Here is a 22,702-nt window from a genome sequence, read left to right on the forward strand (position 1 = left end):
TATAATTAAAAAATATAATTTTATACATTGTTATAATTTTAATGATATATATGAGGACGAGCGTGGCCTAGTAGACAGCCCACTAGTCTGTTGAGCTAAAGGTCCCGGGTTCGATTTCCGGTAAAGCTACAAAAATTATATTTGCTCGTTCTCTTCTCGGAAGGCATAAGTTTTAATTTCCGTATTTATTTAACATTGTAGTTACTATCGGATATCCGATATGGGTTATCTTACATCGAAAAATGTAGAATTTAAATTAATTAAACTTCCACAATACAGTGACTTGCGTATTCGCCTATTGCTTTTAGAAACCTTGCTTATTTGCCCATCTGCCACTGTAAATGTATCTAAATATTAGTTAAAGATTATATTAATTTATCGACCAACGTATCATGCTTAAGTAATTAAATTATTATTTGTTATATACCATACCATTAACTCTGGGCGAAGAAATCGTAACAGAGTGCGTTCAAGTGAGATTTTAACAAGTTTGACTGTTGTGCATGGTGTTAGTACGATCATATATGAAATATGCCACCAAGGCCCACCATGCACGCATCACACACCGTACCCTGACGTCGCTCAACGATTACGGGTTTCGAGTGTGGCATCAAGTGATCTAAGAAAGACCCCGTTGTAAATCAAAGATTGTGATTGTTAAATTATTTTCTACGAGTGTTTTTTGAACATACAATTTTCTCTGTAACAAAACACGAAACTGTTTATAGATGTTATTTCTGATACGTTTGACGTCTCAATTCCGATATCTGGCGAGCAGCGAGTCGTAGGCTATCGTATAATATTCCGCGGAAAAAGGCAGGTTCTTAACTACGTTGAGGGCTTCCCCTTTTAGCGAGGCCAGCAGATATATTGATATTTTTCCATCGAGGAGATCTGTCGGTTACCGTGAATTAAAGCATTAAACAGCGCGATAAAGGAAGGTCAAAGGGCGAGATCGCCCGAGAATTGCGGAAGCGTAATTTTATAGTCGACGTTTGGCCCGAAGGTTGAGCGGTTCCGGGTGGCGCGCCCGTGATCACGTGATATCGTCCCTTCACGGCGTAGTGCATTTTATCGAATTCAGCACGAATCACGTCTTCGCACAGTGGGCCAAGAATCACAAGAAGTGGACAAAACTGAAAATTTTATCACATAAATTAAATTTGTTTAAAACTTGGTATAAAGGGTGTTTTGGGGCAACCGATTTTGAATATGATGTCAAAAGTTGAAAATTTAAAATGGTGGATCTAATATGGCGACAATAATTTCACAATTATTGTCAGTTTCCCTAGTTTTTGCTTGACGTCGTTTAGTTGTAGAAGGCGAGTCCGTTGTCGTTATTTTAACGGGCGAGATCTCCATCTCCACACGGGAGGACTGCGGGGGCTCTTCAGAAGGAAGGAAATTCGGGTTCGTCACGGCAGCATTACTCTCCAACGCTACTAATCGCTGCTGAAGGCTTTTAAGCTCCTTTTTAAGTTCCAAATTTTCTCTTGTGATTCGGGCTTGTTCTTGTCTGATTTTCTCTTCCTTCTTTCTTGAGGCACTCAGCTGTGCTGATAGACTAGAAATTTGAGTCTTCATGGAGATGTCCCCCGTGGAGTCCATCATCTCCATCATAATCTTGAAGATTTGCTCCAGGTTGATTAGTCCCTTTTTAGCAGACCTACTGAGTGGTTCCTGCAGACTTTGGTTCTTTGCTCGGATCTTATCGATCTTACTGATACACTCAGAAGTTAAAGCAGACAACCACTCAGCGTCGAGGTTTTGCAACTCGTCGTCCGCAATGACCCTAATACGGGTATCCGCCACCAGGTTTTTGCTTGGGGATGCAGTAGCTTCCGTCTCAGGATTGTCAATCCTGATCCTCCCAGTAACAAGTTTGGATTTTTTTCTTGGAGTTACCTTAGTCTTCTTTACCGGAACTCTAGTCAGGGGCGAAATACTGACGGGAGATACTTCCGCCTTCCTTTTCTCATTCCTAGGTGTTTGAGAGGATTTCTTCTCTGGCTCATCATCTGAGTCGGAGATCCAACCCCCGTCAATCAGCGTATTTTCGGTCAACGTATTTTCTGCATCGTCTAGCATGCTGTCACGATCGATCCCCGACAGTAAATCCCTCGCGCAAGTCGAGTCGGACCTCGATGACGAACGAGAAAGGCGACCATTGTAAATGTCCGCTTTTATTTTTTGTCTCTTTACGGCTAATTTCTGTAATTGATCCCTAATTGACATCTCCTCTGGGTCCTCAGCGCCGAGTTCCTTTGCTCTTTTCTCCAATTTCCGCATCCGACTGTTTATTTTCTCGATCTCTGGTGTGATAATCGGCGAGTAGCTCTGCATATTCCCGGCAGTAAGTAATGCTTTGTTCTTGTTACTAACAGTCATCTCGCTTTTGGCAGCCTTAGAATCGGTTGCAGCTTTCTTCAGATAGTTTCTTTCACGAAAGAGCTCGGAGATTTGCTCGTCAGATTGGGTCGCAAATCCAGCTGCAACCACTCACCCTTCATTAAACGACATCGCACTCTGCAGGGCCATGTAATACATAGTAAAAAGAATCAACGTTCCTAAGAAAAGTCTTTATTTGCAGTAAACATTTTCAAGACAGAATATGACACACCCAAGAAACAAAAAACCGTTACATAAGACACAGGACACATCAAAATATCACAGCCGTATATAATTATAACGCAAAGCGGTATCCGTATAATCTTTAGAACGCATATTAACGCAAATGTTAGGTAACTATTTGGCGTAAGGCTTCGCAGATTGATAACCATATAGGTTAGAAAGATCGCAGATATTATTTTACTCTGATAGAGACACGCAATTTTAACAATCCGTACAATATATACAAAATTATGTGCCAGGAACAATGCTCCAAGAGAGGAGCATGCAGATGGAATCGGCACTCAGACCTGGGGGGTCGGCGCACCCAGAAGGAGCTCTTGGCTCGTCGCACATTACCTGCATATGCACCAGTATACGTGATGATTGATATTGAGATGTTAAATAATAGATAATTAAACTGCACAGTACAACGCGAAGATGATCGCACGCGTATCGAAAGCCTAGCAAAGGCGGTAACGCTCCGCGCACACGCGTAAAATATCCGTACGCAAGAGTCAAGATCGTGGAAATATATAGATAGAAATATTTATTGGCTCCCCTCAGGGTTGCAAGGCGTTTTGTAGAGACGTTCCCAACCCTTTACAATCACTTAACCTACCTTAGCCTATTTTACAATTAACCTTACATACTAATCGCCCTACCTATCTTTACACACACACACACACGCTCGCAAGTTCCCTATCTCTGTGGACTTCCGTTTCCGTTTACAATCTCCTCATTTCTCCTCTTTCTCTCATTCACTCCTCCCCTCCCCTACCTCCCAATCCCCTCCATCACCCTCTCCCTCCCTTACTCTCTCTAATTTCCTCAGCCATCTCTCCCCCTCCCCTTCTTCCCCCAACACCTCCCCCACCGCTTCCTGCCATGATCTCCCTCCCCCCCCAATCTGCCCCATCTTCCCCCCCCTGTTCCCACGTCTCCTCCCCCCCCTCCACACACCCTGCACACTCTTCTCTCCTCTGTCATCCAATGTTTCACCCCCCTCATACCACCACCCTGCCGCTATCTTGCCACCCTCTGCCATCTATTTTTCTCCCCAGTTCTTTTTAAGTACTCCGGTATCCCCTCCCCTTTTATCATGCCATACCACTTGTTAAATTTTGCCTCCCCTATCTCCTTCCACCTCTCTTCTCTTTGTATTCTCTTTTCTCTCTCAAGCACGTCCTCCCCCCTCCACCTCCCCTCCTCCCTCAGCTCCTCCACTTCCTCTATCTTCCATCCCCTGCTCTCCACCGCTTCTTTTCTCTCCTCCTCCCATCCCCCCCTGCTCACCCCTCTTTTCGCCCTCCTCTTTACCTCCTCCCAGCATTCCCTTGCCAACTCCCCTCCCTTTCCCTCCTCCAATTTTTTCTCATACCCCCATGCTCTCATAACCGCCCTTCCTCTTAGTTTCTCCCTTTGTAACTCCTCCCTAATCATATATTCCGGTATACATCTTTCCACTCCCAACACCCACCTTAAATATCTTTCCTGTAATCTCTCTATTTCCCCTCTTTCCCTCCATCCCCATATTTCCACTCCGTAACTTATCACCGTCCAAATCAGCTTATCAAACAACCATATTCTCCTACCCCAATCCCCCCCAAACCTCCTCTTTCCAATCCCCCATACTTGTCCCAGCAACGCCGCCCCTCTCCTCGTCCTCTCTTTTACATGTTCATCCTGCCTCCCATTACATTTTACTACATATCCCAAGTAGCAGAATTTTCTCACCTCCTCTATTATCCTACCCTTCCACCTCCAACTCACCTTTTTCCATCTTCCTCCCCCTTTTCTGCATCTCATTATCTTCGTTTTTTCACTGTTCAATACCAATCCCTTTCTGTCCAAATACCCCTCCAGTTTTCCTATCATTCCTTTCATATCTTCCTCATTCTCCGCCAACATCGCTATATCGTCTGCATAAGCCAGTGTATATACCTTTCTCCCTCCCAGCTTTATTCCACCCCCAGCCCCCTTTTTTTCAGTTCATCGTCAATGTCCGCCAGCAGCAAGGTGAACAGAATCGGACTTAACGGACACCCTTGTCTGACTCCCCTTCCTGTCCAAAATCTCTCTCCCATCTCCTCCCCCACCCTTACTCTGCATATCGTCTCCCCCAGCAGTTCTTTACACCTCTCCACCAAGCCCTCTCTTACTCCCCTTTTTCTCATGGCTTCCACTAGAATCCTCCTGTCCACCGAGTCAAAAGCTGCTTTTAAGTCCACGAACATCACCACCATCTTCCCTTTCTTTCCATTTACTTGCCTGTTTATCAGGTGATTCAATACGTAAATGTTGTCCGTGGTCCCAACCCCTCTTCTAAACCCTGTCTGACTCGGTGGCAGCAAGCCCTTCTCTTCAACCTCTTTCCTCAACCTTTCCGCCAGTACGGCAGCATACACTTTGTATGCCGTTTGTGCTAACGTCACCCCTCTGTAGTCCCCCACTCTTTCCCCCTCCCCCTTTTTTCCTATAGGCACTATAATTCCCTCCCTCCAATCTTCTGGCCATCCCTCTCCTTTCCACACTCTATTACACACTTCCCATAGCCATCGTGGAAATATATAATGTCCCCCATTATCATAAAATTGTTTCAAGCGCGAGAAGCCAGCCGTTTAGTTGGAATAAGCAAAAATATCACTCGCGGCAATAAGAACGAGAAGTTTAACATTAACTTGCATTCATTCCACAATTAACTCACCAAAAAAGATCGTTTACAATATTATTATACGTCCTTCAAAACATATTAGAGCCTGTGAGAGCCAGAGAAATTCCTTCGAAATTAGTCAAACGTCGTCAAAAAAGGGATCGTTCGAGACTCACACTTTCAACTTGACTATTGAAAACTCTTGAAAAAGAACTATGAAAAAGAACAAAGAAACAAGAAGAATTGCTTGTGGTAATTGGTCTTACGTTGCGGATGAATACTGCTCGAACTACGTTCTGCCACATGATTCCAAATGCTGAATTGGGCGGTTTTTCGCTATCTAGACGTGCTCTGGAAAAGTTATATTCGAGCTGTGGACAAAGAACTTGGTCTTTCGCCGATCGCACGGAGACGTTACATCGAAATTAAGAACTAACGTTGTTATATATATGTATATGTATATATATATATATATATATATATATATATATATATATATATATGTAGGTCTGGAAGTATGTTCCGGGACTTTTATTTTTGATATCGGTATATTCCGGGACATTTGGCAGTTTCCAGGACTGTCCTGGAAAAAAATTGATGTCTTACGGCAATTTTCGGGACAGTTTTTTGAATCTGATTACATATATATGCGTTATATTCCAGGACTGTACATTTCAAAAAACGTAAACAGTCCCGGAACATACCTCTGGACCTACATATATATATATATATATATATATATAAGGTAAATGATCGTTCGACACGAGTTTCAAACAACAGAAGCGTAAATACAGTTAACGAAAACCAATATATATATATATATATATATATATATATATATATATATATATATGTATTTATGTCATATTTTATCTTTAAAATTCTCATACACTCTTTCATATTGTTGCTACTTTTCTTCATAATCTTATCATATGCTGCACCACGTGTGATGAACATCAGGCATATAAATAGCATATCCTTAGTGAAGGATTGATCATTATCGAATGTGAAATCCTGATCTTCCCCATCAATTCTAACAACACCAATGACCTCCTCTCTTGCACCTGGATCCCTCGCAACTTCTGCCCTGGTTCTCTCCCATTTGCTTAAAAGTAGGGCTGTTATCTCTGCAGGATCAAATTCTTCATACTTAACAACCTCTTTCAGGACTTTCAAAAATCCCATTTCAGCTCTCCATTTCCCAGGATCCAAAAGGTCCAAGACCATAGAAGCTTGCTGATCACTTAAAGATTTGGAAGAGATGATAGAAGCTAGTTGAGAGGCAAAAGCTCCATCTCTTGTCATGGCAGACACTCTCTCTTGAATGTTCTCCATTTTTACTCAGATAAGTCACTGGGTATTCTAAATTTAATTGGAGTTCTTCTGACGATCACTCTCGTTGGAGATCTTATATGGGCTTTGATTATCTCTTCCAACTCTAAATCTTTTTTGGACTTTATGGCCAATAGGCTTTCTCCAGGAGTGTCCAAAGAGATATCTCTAGCTCTTCCAAATAGAATTGGCAAAGCTGAAAGACTGCTTCCAGGAGCGTCTAATGAGATTTCTTTTGTGATTTCAGAAGAAGTGGGCAATCCTAAATCCTCTTCTCTCACTTGTTGAGTGAAATCTCTAACTTCAACTATTTCCCTAAATTTGGGTTTAGGCTCGGGGATTAAGTCTACAGATCTCAGCCTTTTCACAATCACTTCAGAGAAGGATGTGGCTTTATATATATATATATATATATATATATATATATATATATATATATCAGTGTACATATTTTCATTTAGTTTTTCATACGTTTCGAACGCTTGAACGAGGACTCGTTCTTTTTCTCTTACTCGTCGTCTATTAAAAATGTCACTTTTGCCAGAGAAAGCTAGTGTTCGTACAAAAAAGATTATTTTAATGCTGTGTGAGCTTCTATTTTTTTTGTCAAATATTTATGTCACGTTTTGATATCTTCTATAATGTAGGCAGATCTATTTTTTGTGTCTCTTATGCGTAACGTGTGTCTCTAAGACAGTCTTCGTCAAACTCATGCCAACATCTAAAGTACGAGTTTTAGAAAATCTTTAACTACGTTCTTTTTCGTTTCATAAACAATTAATATTTTTTATATATATATGAAACTTATTGTGCATCACCGTCAAGATTTAAAATAAAATCATATGATTACAGTAAAATAACAGAAAATATATTTATTTAATTCTAATACACATATCATTTTCTATACGTTTTATGAGATATTTTTGAATCAAGTCCGTTTATGGTCCGTAATCATTTTTTCCTTGCTTTTTTTTATCACGTAGATCGACGTGCGTTTTTATTATCGTATAACTTATATTTTACAAACGTAACATGTCAGACATGATATTGTTGTGTACCACGAACACACTGACGTCAATATATATTATATTGAACGGTGCACAGCATATCTGCTCCACTTAAAAACGTAGTCGGACCATAGTTGCCACGGACATACGTGTCTTGTTTTTATTAAACTAAAAACATTTATTACACTATATAAATGTTAACATTACTTTTATAATTACAATTTTAGTTTTTTAATTAAAAGTAATGTAAAATATAAACGTTATGCTCTATTACAAAAATAACCTTAGTTACTGTAATTAATCGTCAGTTTTTCTTGCGAAAATAAATGTTTTTGAAATGAGTTTAAAAAGCAAAAATCATCGATGTTATAAAAATATTTTGAACCGTTGAATATAACCTACGCTAACTTAACGCTTTTAAAAATTAAGAAATCTGATATATCAACGTACGTAACATGTACTACGTTTACGCGAGCGTTACTTATGATACGTACGTTCTTCGCGTAAACGGATTTTAGTGTCGCGGTCGTTATATTAGCCACGTAATATACGTATTGTACATAGCTTTGTACTGTCGTCATTATAATACTCTAGCCAATCTATATGTATTTCCTTATACATACGTGTCAGTACATTTTATCGCAAAAATATAAGTGATCTATACGTCAGAGTGTCAATGTACTCCTACGTATGCAATAAAATATACAATTTTTTGACGTCGTCAAAATATCTAATAGACATATGTATATATAGCGCGTTCTCTCCTATCTGTCGACGGTTGCTCGATGATAATCGCAACATTCTGGTGCCGTTTCTCTACTCGAACCGTCGCGCGTATCGTCCGGTCGCTCGGTCGATCGTCCGGCCTCGCGTGGTCGCTATTACCCCCAGTTGGAAACCACTGTCACGTTTCCCGCCGGACAGGTCAACTTTCGTACGCTTTCCCTAGGTCAAGCTAGCTGATCCGGACTCTGTTGGCGCTTAGGACCGGTTGTTAGGCTCGCCATGCCGACCGCTTAAGCGTTTTGATGTATCCCGGGTTTTCCCGACTTTTGTCCTAGTGCGTGCTTCGCCCAGGAGATTCCCAGCGGTCTGATATTTGCTGGGCAGGTGTTCCCAAGTGTCCCGAAGCAATTTACATCATGCCGACGGTTTTGCCCCGGCGTCGCGATAATGTCGCGTTGCCCCGCTACGCGCGGATATTTTTGTATCTTCGCGTTGTCACGTTACCCCTGATTCGACTAATCCGCGTTCGTCGTGACGGATCTTTGTTTTCGTGGACTGAGCTTGCTATATAGCTCTTAATCTCTTTTTCTATCTTTTGAATGCTTTCGCGTGAATATACTTTTTTCTTTTATCGATCGATGTACTCTCGTGCTACGTCGTGGACCGTCTTTTTCTGTCCCTATATCCCTCTGTGAAAGAGGAACTGGGAAATGAGGATATGTCACACATTTTTTTCAAGGGAAAAGGTTCTTTAATCGTTACTGCTGTTGAGACCCTTTTGCATCTCTTCATTGAAATAAACGAATTTTCTCTCCTATGATTACTCTCCGGAAGGGTTCGCAGAGCACGAACGCCAAGGATGGTTACTCGCTTCAGGACGCATTGACATACGCCATGGATATTTTGTTAAAGATAAAGACAGTCCTCACCAAACGCAGGATAGTTGTTCTTACTTGTCACACCCTTAAACTCGTGGACGACGAAAAACCGCGCATCAGATCGAAGGCTGCCGCCTTGAAAGACTTGGACATTAACGTGTACGTGCGTGGCGTGGGAAACATCGTTGATGCACGCGCAGTTGTATGAAGATTTAGGATGCTGTCAAGGAAGACAGACATAGATGTTTACAGAATGACATCACTGGTTGATCTGGTGCAGCAGCGTAAAGCGTAAACTACCGTATTTAAATTTTTACTATTTCAGTACTATTCTTGAAAATTATTTCAACTAAAGCAGTTTATCGCAAATATGTCAGAAAACATACATTTTACGGAAATTTATGTACATATCACAATTGTAGCTTACAAAATTTCGCACACGTTAGTTTTTTATTCAAGTCTGTACGACCAAATGGAGCAGAGATGGAATATTTGTTTAACACGTATTTACACATAAAGTATTTACAAATTTTACCGTTTTGTAACATTTTATTCAAATTATTCTAACTACCGTATTTAAATTTTAAGTATTTTAGTACTAATCTTGAAAATTATTCCAACTACTGTATTTCAATATTAACTATTTCAGTATTATTCCTGAAAATGATTTTAACTCCGTTTTTACAAATTTGACCTTTTTTAAACATTTTCTTAAAATTATTTCAACTGTTTTTACAAATTTAACCGTTTTGTAAAATTTTCTTATAAGTATTCCAAGTTCTTTTATATAATTTCTATAATTTTTGTGAGTCCCGTGGTATCATTTTCCGATTATTCCTCGAAAGCATTCCAACTCCCTTACAGTTTTTAGCATTTCACGACTATTTCTAATTATTCCAACCTTATATATTTCCAATTTTTATCATTTTTGTACTATTCTGTCTAATTATTGTAGCAATTTTTACAATTTTAATCATTTCGGTACTATCCTTTCAAATTATTAAAACTCTGTTTTTGCAGTTTCTACTATTTTCGTAATATTCCTTGAAATTATTGTCACCGTTTTACAATATTTTTACTATTTCAGTACTATTAATTTAAATTATTCATTTTTTACAATTTATACGGTTTTGAAACTTTTATACACGTATTCTCTTTTTACAACGTCTTATTTTCGTATCATTCTTCAATATTCCGTCCCTACAATTTTTACCATTTTCGTACTATCGCTTAAAATTGATATATTTCTGTGCAATATGTACAGTTTTAAAGTTTTTTTTTTTTAAATTATTCCAAGTCGCTATTTCCAATTTGCACCTTTTTCGTTCTGTTTTCTCAACGTATTCCAAGTTCCTACAATTCGCAGTCTTTTCATACTATTTCTTCAAATTATAATTTTTTTAATATTTATACTATTTTAGTACCGTTGATTCAAATTATTCCAAGTCCCTTAACAAGTTTTATCATTTTCTAACATTTCTTTTAAATTACCGTAAGATTGAACACAATTATCATTTTCAGACTATTCTAAAAAATTATCGCAACTCTACGTTTATTTCCATTTCAGTATTACTCGATATTATTCTAACTACCGTTTTACAAAATGTACCATTTCAGTACTCTTTCTTTAAATTATTCTATCTACCGTATTTAAGATTTTACCATTTCAGTACTATTCTTGAAAATTATTCTAACTATTCATCACATTTCCTTGAAATTACCGCAAGATTTAACAATTAATCATTTTTAGACTATTTTAAAAAATTATCGCAACTTTTTACGTTTATTTCCATTTCAGTATTACTCGATATTATTTTAATTACCGTTTTTCAGATTTTACCATTTCAGTACTCTTTCTTGAAATTATTCTATCTACCGTATTCCAGATTTTATCATTTCAGCACTATTCTTGGAAATTATTCTAACTACGTTTTTACAAATTTTACCGTTTCGTAACATTTTCTTGAAATTATTCTAACTACCGATTTTCAACTTTTACTGTTTCAGTTATATTTTTTCATATCATTCTAACTACCGTTTTTCAATTTTTTCCATTTCATAACATTTTACTTAAATTTTACTTAAATTTTAGGCTTTGTCTGAGCGTTATCGGACAATTTTAAGTTGCACGTATCCCAATCTCCATTACATCCCTCTGTTGGCTTATAGGTTACGTTAGTTTATGACTGATTTCAACGACACGTTCTATCAATATACACAAAAATTTTACTAAACAATGTCTTTCTACATTGGCAAAAGAAATACAAATAAGATTCTATTATGAATATTAAAAGAAATGGGTTAACACACACTTAAAATAGAGAAAATGCTTCTACATGTCGAATTCATATATCTTTTCAAGATAATGACTTGTTTTTAAACATTGTTTGATTTATAAAATAAGAAATCGTACGATAATATTATATTTTGAATTGCACACTGTTTTATGAAACGTATACTTATCCACATCGCTTATTTTTGAAACCGAGTCCAAGATTTATTCGCCTATGCGTAGCGAATCATTCGTAGCATTCAACGAGATGACGTTTTGCCGAAGCTCGTGCAAACAGATATAAAAAAAAAATATGTTACAAAATACCGTAGACATTTATTTTATTTTTACATGACTCGTAGCGCATGTGTGGCTTGTACCTACAATGACTACACAAGCGAGCACACTATTCCGGAGTACTATTAAACCGAATATAATCTTACTTGGCTTTTAGCTCACAATTGTACATTCTTACACGCGAATATCGCTATAAAAATAAACATTGTTATTATATCACTTTGTCCTTTCAGAAATATACATTTCAATAATATCTAAACAAAATGAAATACACGTTGCGTGTCAATTTTTCGTACCGTTGATTCAATTTATTCTAACTCCGTTTTTTCAATTTTGACCATTTTAGTATTATTCTTCTAAATTGATTCAACTACCCTTTTACAGTTTGTACCGCTTTCGAACTATTGTTTCAAATAATTCCAACTCAATTTTTTTAATTTTGGAATAATGAAAACTTGTTGTTTTTTACGATTTCTACGATTTGGAAACTTATAAAATTATCGTCTCAAAAATTTATCTCATTTCAGTATTATTCTCAACATTATTCTGTCCCTACAATTGCCCTAACATTATCGTACTATTGTTCCAAATTATTCTTTGTTTACAATATGTACTGTTTTTTAACTGTTCAAAAAAATTATTCCAATTACCTTTTTACGATTTTTACCGTTTTCCAACATTTCGTAAAGATCATTCCAACTCCCTCTTAACACAATTTTAACCGTTTTCGTACTATTCTTTTAAATTATTCCAATTTTATTTACAATTTATACTTTTTATTATTATTTTTTCAACGTATTCTCTTTTTTACAATTTTTATCGTTTCAATAATATTTTTTCTGATTATTACCCGTTTTCATTCATCATTTATTCGGGCGTGCGGTCGGAAATTCCGGAGATTCGCGGCTGCCGACACTGCTCGTCATTCTGTCCTGTGAAAAAATTCTAATTTCGTACGCGTACGTAAGCGACTTTTCTTTGGTTGTCCCCGCTACTGTCCGCGTTCGTTTCGCTTAAATAAAATAGCGTGTTAAATTGCTTTGAAAGAAATTTGTAAAGCGTGGCCGTTCTTGGTCGGTGCGTCAATGAGGGGACGCACGTTTAAGCCCCGCCACCGCAACAAGGTGACGGCCACATCGGCGGGGGGGAGGGGGAAAGGATAAGGAAAGGAGGGGGAAATTTGAATAGACAAGAGAATAAAGGAGACATGCATCACAATTGTACAACATTTAACAGTGGACGTCCATGTGCTCTCTGGGTATTTATATATATACGTACTTATTTCCGTATACTTAAAAATCGCGGCACGGTTCTCGGTCGGTGCGTCAATATTTATTTAAATGAGCGATGGATTTTTTGATCGCGTCACAATTTTTGCACGCTGTCTAATAAGTCGCGGTACCGCACACTAAATTCTTCGCTATGCAATCCTTTGCACAGCTGAACAAGGCGGTGGCGCACTTGCGATGCCGTAAAAGCCGCAAACTCGTTTGGATACATAGCTATAAGACACTCCCATGGGTGCAAACTACGTGGATTGCACGTTTTCATTGCGTGACGCATTATTAACAGGTCAATTTGTTGCGTAAAGTCGCGTATTTGAACGTGCGTTTTTCTCTTTTGTTTGTTTTTTTGGCCGCTGTCCGTCAACTGTTTCTGGGTCGAGGTGGTTGAGTCAGAAACATTTATTGGCGGTGCGGCTGCTGCTGCTGCTGCTTTCAAACGCTCGGAGCGTCTCGAGGTCGAGGTGTCCGAGGTGGTTGCCGAGTAGTTACCGCTTATTTTGACTTTTGGCGGCAGCATTGTCGACGGTGAGGCTGCTGCTTTTTTCAGTCTTTTTGAATCTCTGGAGGTCGAAAGGGTCGATTCATCGAGTTCTTCGATCGCTGGTAAGGCTGCTGCTGCTGCTGCTGCTGCTGTTTTCAAACGCTTTGAGCGTCTCGAGGTCGAGGTGTCCGAGGTGGTTATTGCCGAGTTATAACCGCTTATTTTTACTTTCGGCGGCAGCACATCTGACTCTTCGGATGAGAGGCTGATATGCGGCGACGCAGCAGCAGGAGGACGACTACTAGCGATGCCGGTGCTAGTAGAAGGCTGATATTCGCCTTCGTCGACTTTGTCGGACTCGGGAAAAAACGTTCTTTTTCCTCTTCTACCTGGAGGCCGCGGCTGAGATTCGTCTATTCCGGTGTTAGCAGAAGGCTGATATTCGCCTTCGTCGACTTGGTCGGACTCGGGGAAAAACGTTATTTTTTTTCTCCTACCTGGAGGCCGCGGCTGAGATTCGTTTCCGTCGTCTCTATGGGCGTTGTCCGTCGTCGGTGGCACGACGGACAGTTCGGCGGTTGCCGCTTGTTTCCTCCGGGTCGATAAGGCTCGTGGAGAAGCACGGCCATCCGACTCTTTGTCAGATGACAGGGTAATATGCGGCTCCGGAGAAGAAGGACAAGAATCGTTATTAGCGGCAGTGGTAGTGGTTGTCGAGATTCCGCTGTCTCTCTCCTCATGGTGGTGGCGCGGCGGATATTTGTTTTTGTGTTTCATGGATGAGACGCTCATGGGCTTTGAGCGTCTCGAGGTCGAAGTGTTGGAGGTGGTTGCCGAGTTATAACCGCTTATTTTTACTTTCGGCGGCAGCACATCCGACTGTTCGGATGATAGGCTGACGATATGCGGCGACGCAGCAGCAGAAGGAGGACGACTACTAGCGACGCCGGTGCTAGTAGAAGGCTGATGATATTCGTCTTCGTCGGTCGGTTGTTTTCTTTTTCTACTACTAATTGACGGGATCGAGGTGGCCGAGTGGATTTCTGTTATCGTCGTCGTTAATGGTGGTGTTGGCGGCAATGGCGGCTGTGACCTTCCTTTCCTTTTCTTATAGACTAAACTTGGACGCCGCGGTTGATCGTCGTCGTCGTCGTCGTCGTCGTCGATTTCGCGACCGCGTTTTTTTTCGCGGCGTATCATTTTTAGTCGTGCCCTGATATCTCGTACCGTTATGGTTTCTCTGTCTTTTCTTATCACGCACTACGCGTAGTACTCCCCGGGTCATTGTATGACGTTCATCGGAAATACGTCCACGTGGTTTGCTATGAACGTTGTCAGTAATTCTAAAAATCCAAATTCGTCGTCGATTCGTACCGTCATTCGCGCTACGCGTGCGATAGAAGCCGGACAATTTGCTCCCCTCTTCTGTTCACTCGTCAGCTCGTCACCGCCGTCGCCGGCTTCGTATTTTCCAGCTGCGCGGTTGGTCAATTCCGTTAAAACTTAAAATTTTATTTATATTAAAAAATCACTCTTCAGGCTGATCTTGTCCAGCTTGATCAGCCGGATCAGCCAATTGTTGTTCGTTGATGGCTTGCAGGGCATCGTCAGCTAACTCGTTCGGCATAAGCTATATATTCGTCTAAATCATCTATGTGGACATAACTTTCGTCGTTGGAATCGGGCTCTAAAGATGGCTCGCGCGATTCTCGTTGCTGAATAAACGTTGTGGATTACAGCGCGAAGATGTCGCAATGGGTGGGATTCGTATTCCGTCAAAAATGTTTTCAATTTGAAAGCCCTTTCGTAACGTTGAAAATAATTATTTATCTGCACGTTCTTATCCTCGCTCGTTAACGTGTCGTTGCCCACAAATTGCGAGTACGCCCACGACGCGTACAGCGCGACGATGTATCTTATCGCTCGCGTTGTATCGTTTTCGTTCGGCACCCCTTCAATCGTTTCTATTTCACGCGCGACGTCTCGCGCGTGTCGGATAGCATTCGAGAAGCAAGATCTTATCGCGCTCGTGTACAAGGGATACGTAAAATCGTCCGTCGGGTCGTCCAACGGACGCAATTGTACCATACCCCTATCGAAGGAGGTGTTTTCGCGTCCGTTTATGAACATGTTTCCCGTGACTTGATAATTGTACACGGGATTCATTCCGTGCGCAAAGTACATGCCGCGGAAATCTGCCCGTACCGCGCGGTTTGTCGTTGCGGACGGTGTCCATACAGCCGTCGCGTATTCCGGGTTTTCCAACCGGGCGATTTGTCCCATGTATCCGAGAGATCGTCCGACGCACTTTTGGGTATGTCTCCCCCAATTGTGCATTTTGTAGACAAGATTTAGCCCGAACATCGCGCGCGTCGTTATGCACTCGCGGTCGTGGTGGAACACGCCGTAATGGTCGAAGCTCTTCGACAGGGTCTGATGAGTTCTCAGACTGTCGAACGTTAAAACTTCTTCTATTTTCAGCGCCTGATCATCTATCACGTAATTATCGACGTATGCGAGAAAGTCCGTCACGCACAGCCGATATTGTTTTTTGATCGTGGAGAAGACGCGCTTGCCGTCGGCGAATCCGCGGCAGATCGCGTACGACGCCGTAAACCCGGAATCCATTGGGCGTGCCATTTTGGCCGCCGAACAGTACGCCTGCATGTACGTCACCGGGGTAGTGCCCCATCGCGGGGCGACGCTAGCGTCAAAATAGCCGTAATCGGCGGTAAAGCCGACGCAATACTTGTGCATCGATTTGTACGATAGTTTAATGCCATTTTCGGTAAGGCCAACGAGAGAATCGTTGCGCCTGGTGCCGGACAGTTTTACCAGTAAGGCGGTTTTAGGTTCGGTCACTCGGAAAACATCGGCTCGGTGGATCTGCACGATGTTGACGTGCGGATGGTCACGTGGACCATGCGATCCAGCATCTGTTGCGCGATATGCTTCGGGAGGCGCATGCCATGCTCGCTCACGTAAAATCGCACGTACGACATGCCGCACGTGTTGGTCAGGTCATGGCATATTCGCAATCGGTCGCTCAACAATGTCGCGAACGTCTGAAAATCTTTGTACATGACGTTGTACGTCCGATCTACTTCGTTCGCGACGTATTTTATGCCCGCTCGCGCCGTTTCCGTCCAACCCGGAAGCATTCGTGCCGCGCGTACGACGATGCGCTGGACAAATGCGTTCGCGGCACGCCGCAACTGCCCGTCCTTGTCGCGGGTCGTTTGTCGCGGAACACCTTGAAAAAATTCATTTTTCCGGTCTAGCTGGAACAACACATACACGGGAAGCAGGTCTATCGTCCCCAGTTGGAATTCGTAGAACTGGCCGCGCGTGTTTACTTGATCGCCGCAGCGGACGGCGAACGCTCGTTCGCGTACAGGCGGACGAAATTGGTTTCTTTTCGCGATGTATCTCGTTAATTTCGTGTTTTTGACGATTATTAATACTTTTGGCTTTATAGATATTTTGCAGATCACGTTGCATTTAAATGGTTCGAGCGTCCTGCTAATGACGATCAACGAATCTATATCGCTGGTACTCTCGTAACTCGTAAGGTCGTTAAAGTTTAGGACGGTAGGATTGAGCCGTCTTATCAGTGGGTGACGGGGGTCGTCGTCGTCGTCGTCGTCGTCGTCGTCGTCCTCGTCATCGCTGCTAAATCGCGAAGTTTGCGCATCCCTATTCCTAATCGCTTCTTCTTCGTCATCCAAAATGTTAACAGTAATCGACGAACGGTCAACTTTGTAGTCGTCGGGGACGCGACCGCTTACCGGTGGTTCCCGCCTGGTTCTGGGAAGAGGCGGCAGTACTCGATGTATTCGTAAAAGCTCAAGGGCCCTTCGAATACGCTCGAGTCGCGGACGATCAGGTGGCGGGCAAACAGCGGCTGAAACAATTACATGTTCCGTGATGGTCGGCAATTGTCGTCGTTGCAGTGTCCGCTGCGGTTGAAATTCTTTCTGCAATTGTTGTTGCAGTGTCCGCTGTTGCTGCTGCTGCTGACGCTGATAGCGTTCCTGCGCCGTTTCCGGATATTCGTCTATCGCGTCCAGGTTTGGAATAAACGGCGTAGGCAGCGGCCGCCGCGGCAGCGGCAGGTACATAACTCGAGCACGACGAAGTAAATCAGTCACCGTCATATCTCGTGGATTGTCGTGGACGAGCGCCTGCGTCTCGCCAACGACGCGACCCTCCGGTGGGCTCAGCGGATAATCGGCGTCGCACATATTTCGCGCAATCGTCACTTGCGTGTGTCCACAAAAGCGTTCGACACAATAAAAGCACTCGGAAGCACTATCGAAACACGAGTCACTCGATCCGCGCGCGTACGACGTTGGCAAAGACTGCGGAAAGTCTGTGAAAAGAAATATCAATGTCCACAATTAAGCATTATTCAATTTGGAAGACCGTAACGTTTAATTTGCAATAAATTTGCTCGTATTTTAAGTCGCAACAAATATCCCGCATTGTTTACCGGTAACTCGCGATTCATTTATATGTATTCAACAAGTTTTTCTACGAATGTATCAGTTTTCAACAATGGTTTCAAAATTTCAACACATTTACACGTAAATGTTTTGTTTCAACCAATGTCTTTGATCGTCCTTGAGTTCATTATAAATTACCGTCGAAAAACGCGGGATAGGGTTTGTCGCGGTTTACGAAAAAAACGCGCACATGTAATTAAATATCGAATAACATACTATTATACAGACTCGTAAATGTAGTTCAATTAAAGGAAGTTAATTAACAGAATTGCGATACGAACGATAGAAATCGAAGCACACGCACCGTGGACAAAATTTCATTTTAAAATGTACAAGTTTGCAAAAATTATTTCTTTCAACACTCGTACACTGAGAAAAAAATGTTAATTTGACTAAACTCGTTTAGTCGGTAGCGATTTGCGTTGAATGCAAATATTTAGATATTTATATCAAATATACGTGAGTAATATATCAAGAAATTCTCGTCATTTGAAAAAACTACGTTTTTACAAATTTTACCGATTCACAACATTTTCTCGAAATTATTCTATCTCCATTTTTAAAGATCGCAGCGTTTCAGAACATTGTCTCGAAATTATTCTATCTTCGTTTTTACAGATTGCAGCGTTTCAGAACATTTGTTTCAAATTATTACAAGTCCTTATTGTCAATTTATACCGTTTCGAAACCCTCAATTTCACCTTTCTGTAAAAAACATGTAACGGTGTATACGTAGGCGACTCTTTTTCCGTTGCTCCCGCTGCTGTCCGCGTTTGTTTCGCTGAAAGAAAATAGCGTGATGATTGTTTTGAAAGAAATTTGTAAAAAATTGTAAAGCGTGGCCGCTCTTGGTCGGTGCGTCAATGGGGTGACGCACGCTCAAGCCCCGCCACCGCGACAAGGTGACGGCCACATCGGCGAGAGGGGTGGGGGAAAGGATAAGAGAATTGGAGTAGGGAAAGGAATATTAGAGGGGAGACTTTTTAGGTGTCTCACATATGCACACGTACCCCCAGATAACACTCTGGACGTCTCTTATGAACACGCACGCATTATATATATAAGTCTAGATTTTATTACTCGAAATATTTCAAATACCGCAAAATATTTCATTTCATAGGATTGCCCTCCATATTAGAAATGAAAGACACGCAACGATATCACTCGCGCATGTTCACTTTTGCACGCATCGATTCGTAATGCCGCGATGTATGTACGTATATACATATATATGCAGTTGTGATATATGACATAATATATGATATATATCTGTATATCAAGAATATGTATATGTATATATATATATTGTCACGACTTTTTGCACTCCCGGACCGCTCCGGGACGTGAGCCGGATCAAAAGGACTTAGGAGAGCGGGATGGTTGGCCTCTCCAGTGATTTCCTCGCACCTCCGATACCCCACGAAATGTTCCGAATGTTAGACGCGTACCTTCGCGTCCACGAAATCGCGAAAACCTAAACGAGACGCAAAACGAAGTGTGGAGGTGCGTGGAATCGGCTAGCTTGACCTAATCACAGGCGGGGTTAATGAAGGGCGGCGCGATACTCGGCGGGGTGACACGTTAATTGCATCTCAGTCAGATAACAAAGAATATAACATTTATTGAGTACTGGTTGTCGAGAAAATAACAACGTTTATCCATCCGGCTTCGATCAAACATAAGATAATTTCGATAAATAAATCAAGAATAGCCGGTGGCGGGGTGTCGAGATTCATTTAACAGATCTAATATTACTGCGGACGCGAGACACCCACGGAGTATTAATTGGGTCTCTAATAAACCCGCTGAAGGTTCTATTCTCAAACAATTAATAATATGATACGAATAATGTGAATAATAATAAGACGCTTAATATCACTCACGAGAGTGAGGTTCAACACAAAATGTCGCGAAATAAGGGTACGTCACGCTTGGATTGCGTGGAAACCACGTCCGGGACCGTACGAAAACTCTGTCGCAATAATATCTTAACTTAACGCGAGATATTCGGCTCGGGCGCAACGGGAAGGCGCCGAGTCATTTAACCAAGCCAGTCGCGATATCGCTAATAATGTTGGGCGCCAGGTGTGGAGAAGGCCACACCACCTTTGACTCGAAGTGCTCTTCTAATATCCGCGGAACGCCAGGAAGAACTACGCAATTAACATCTAAACGCACGAAGCGTGTGAACGCCGGTACTTTATTAACGCGAGTATAGGACGCAGCGCAAGTAATACCGGACGCAAAGTTTCTCAACGCGAGAGCACAATTCTCAGCCCGTAATAACGAGATCCGAACACCGATCGATACGCTAACACCGACGCTCGAACACCAGAATTTCCCGACGCGAAAAAACGGAGCGCAATGGACGAACTACCGGCCCGTATGCGGCCGTATACCAAGGTCGCGAGGACAACGCAATATACTCGCGATACCGAACTCATTAACGCCTATCGCGATCTCCAGGGATTCGCCACAACGCTTGTACCACGGTTCCGCGGCCACGATACCATCCCGAGGCCCTTCGCTCTCGTTATCGATCGCGAAATTACACTCAATCTTAACAGACGTTATCCCGAGCGAGAGCGTGTACCGGAGGGCGGTGTCGTGGCTTTACATATCGCGATTTACGGGCAACCTCACCGGGAATACGCCTCCTCCTGGGCTCCTCGCCGTCGCCTTCCACCACGATCCTCGATCCTCCAGACGAATATCGAAATACCCGACTCGGGGTGGCTATCGCGTATCTTACAAAACGATTCTCGCCGACGGACGACCAGAGAGTGAAAACGCTAGACCCGCTCGATTGCGGAATCGATACGGTACCCCTTCCTGAGGGGCGCGCGAGCCAATCGGGCGCGAGCTTGCAAGCCCGCGGTGTCCCGGCGCAGTGCTGTCGATACGAGATCCTTCGGGGGCGTGCAGCGGTCCTTCGGCGGCGTGCGACTCCTCAATTCTGTCCTTAGCAGCGGACGGAATTCGGTTCTCGCCGGTGTGTCTCCGGTTTGACCCTGGGGCGGTGATCAGTCACCCCGTAGGTCGATGTTTTGTAGAGATCCTTTGCTGAAGCCGGGTGTTCACCCATGCTCTTGGGGCCCCGCTATCGGCGGCCTCGTCCGTCGCTGCCGTACGTGCCGCCCGCCTGCCGCGCTGCTCTCGCCAGCCCGCGATCTCTGCTGCTTCCGCGTTTGCCACCCCTCCCGGGTCATCGATCGTCCTTGATTTTCCTCGCCACGTACTCCCTCGAAGGTTTGCCGGGGTGTAGGTGAGGTGCCGCGCGTATTACATTGCAAAAAAAAAGGAACGTCATCAGAACGTGGAAACGCAATTAATTACGACCCCTGGAGATCTCGCCGTTGCCTCCCTGGTCCGTCCCTGGGCGCGAAATTCCGCGTCTTGTGACGGCGGCGGGGCGCCGCGACGATGCGGCGAGCCGCAACGTCACAACACCCCACCCCAAGAAGAAGCATACCGGGCGCGGCTGCCCCGTTTAGCCACTCGCCCCCCGGGGGTGACCATAGGAACGCCACGCAATCGAGACCTCCAGCTCCGGGCCTCAGGACAACGGAACGAACACAAGTAGGACATCACAACAGAACTAAACAAAAAAACTGTCGCTGGAAAAAAAGAAATTAATAGCTAATTCTATCCTAATAACCCTTCGGCCCACCCCCACGCCTTGTAGAACCTCGGAGATCGTAATCCGGGAACGCAATCCATTATCTCCCCGTTACCCCGTTTCGGACCTGTCCACGCGGCGCGGTCGGACTCCTGTACGACAGCCTACGACGGCGAAATGCCTCCCGCTTGTTGTCGACCGTCTATCCAAAACCAAACCTAACACCAAGGCGGAGGAGTTACCCCCCTTTTGGTCGAGTACGCCGGCAGTACTCGGCCATAACTTGCCGGGTCGTCTTTGACCAGCGGCCCTAGTTCTTGCTACGCCGCCCTCGGCGAGCATTCCAAAACCAACCTAACGCGAAATGACGTGTCGACCGCAGAACGAGAGCGCGAATATGTTCCATCGTGGCCCTATTACGTACGGTCGGACCGGCGCGGTATCTCGGACGCGACGACCGTTCACGGCGGGTTTCCCGCGATATGGAAATTGACGAAGGACGGAGGTGTTTGGGTGGGTTACGAACTTCGCTTACAGCTTGCTTACAGCGGTTTATTTACACACAAAAAGACTATTACGGCACTAGGTATCGCCAAAGGAAGATTATTTCCCCCCCGACGCAACGAAAAAGAAAAGTCTGGTCTCTTGGTGTCGATAAAAAAAAGGAACGAGGACGAAGAAAGAAAAAAAAGGAACATGGAAAACTTTACATCTCGCGGTATCGAGAGTTTTGGGGCTCAGTAGCGCGGTGTTCCGGGAGGGGGTCCGCGCTTCCTCGGAGCCTCCTGGCCCAGGTCGTGGCCTTTGCCCTCTTTGTAGGGGCCTTCCAGCCTCCAGGCTGCGCCGCACTCAGGGCAGGAGCGCACCGTATAGCCTTTCTGGCCGCACCGAAAGCAGTATCCGGGTTTCCTGGGCAAGGGGCAGTCGTAAGCGAAATGGGAGGGAGATTCGCAATTCCAGCAAGCCTCCCTCGGGCTCGGGTCCCTCGGAGTAGACGGCCAGTCGACAGCCTCCATCGCCGGGCGGTCCGGGGACGACG

The 22,702-nt window shown here is 43.3% G+C and overlaps 1 protein-coding gene across 1 annotated transcript in view; it reads left to right on the plus strand.

The window, feature by feature from the left end:
- The window catches only part of LOC143902911 (uncharacterized), a 229,489-nt gene that overhangs the window by 143,998 nt on the left and 62,789 nt on the right, over nucleotides 1–22,702 (plus strand). The gene's annotated exons all lie outside the window — the stretch shown is intronic.

Source organism: Temnothorax americanus, unplaced genomic scaffold, assembly GCF_048541705.1.
Source record: "Temnothorax americanus isolate GAGA-0224 unplaced genomic scaffold, ASM4854170v1 Scaffold42, whole genome shotgun sequence".
In the NCBI taxonomy this organism is placed as follows: Eukaryota; Metazoa; Arthropoda; class Insecta; order Hymenoptera; family Formicidae; genus Temnothorax; species Temnothorax americanus.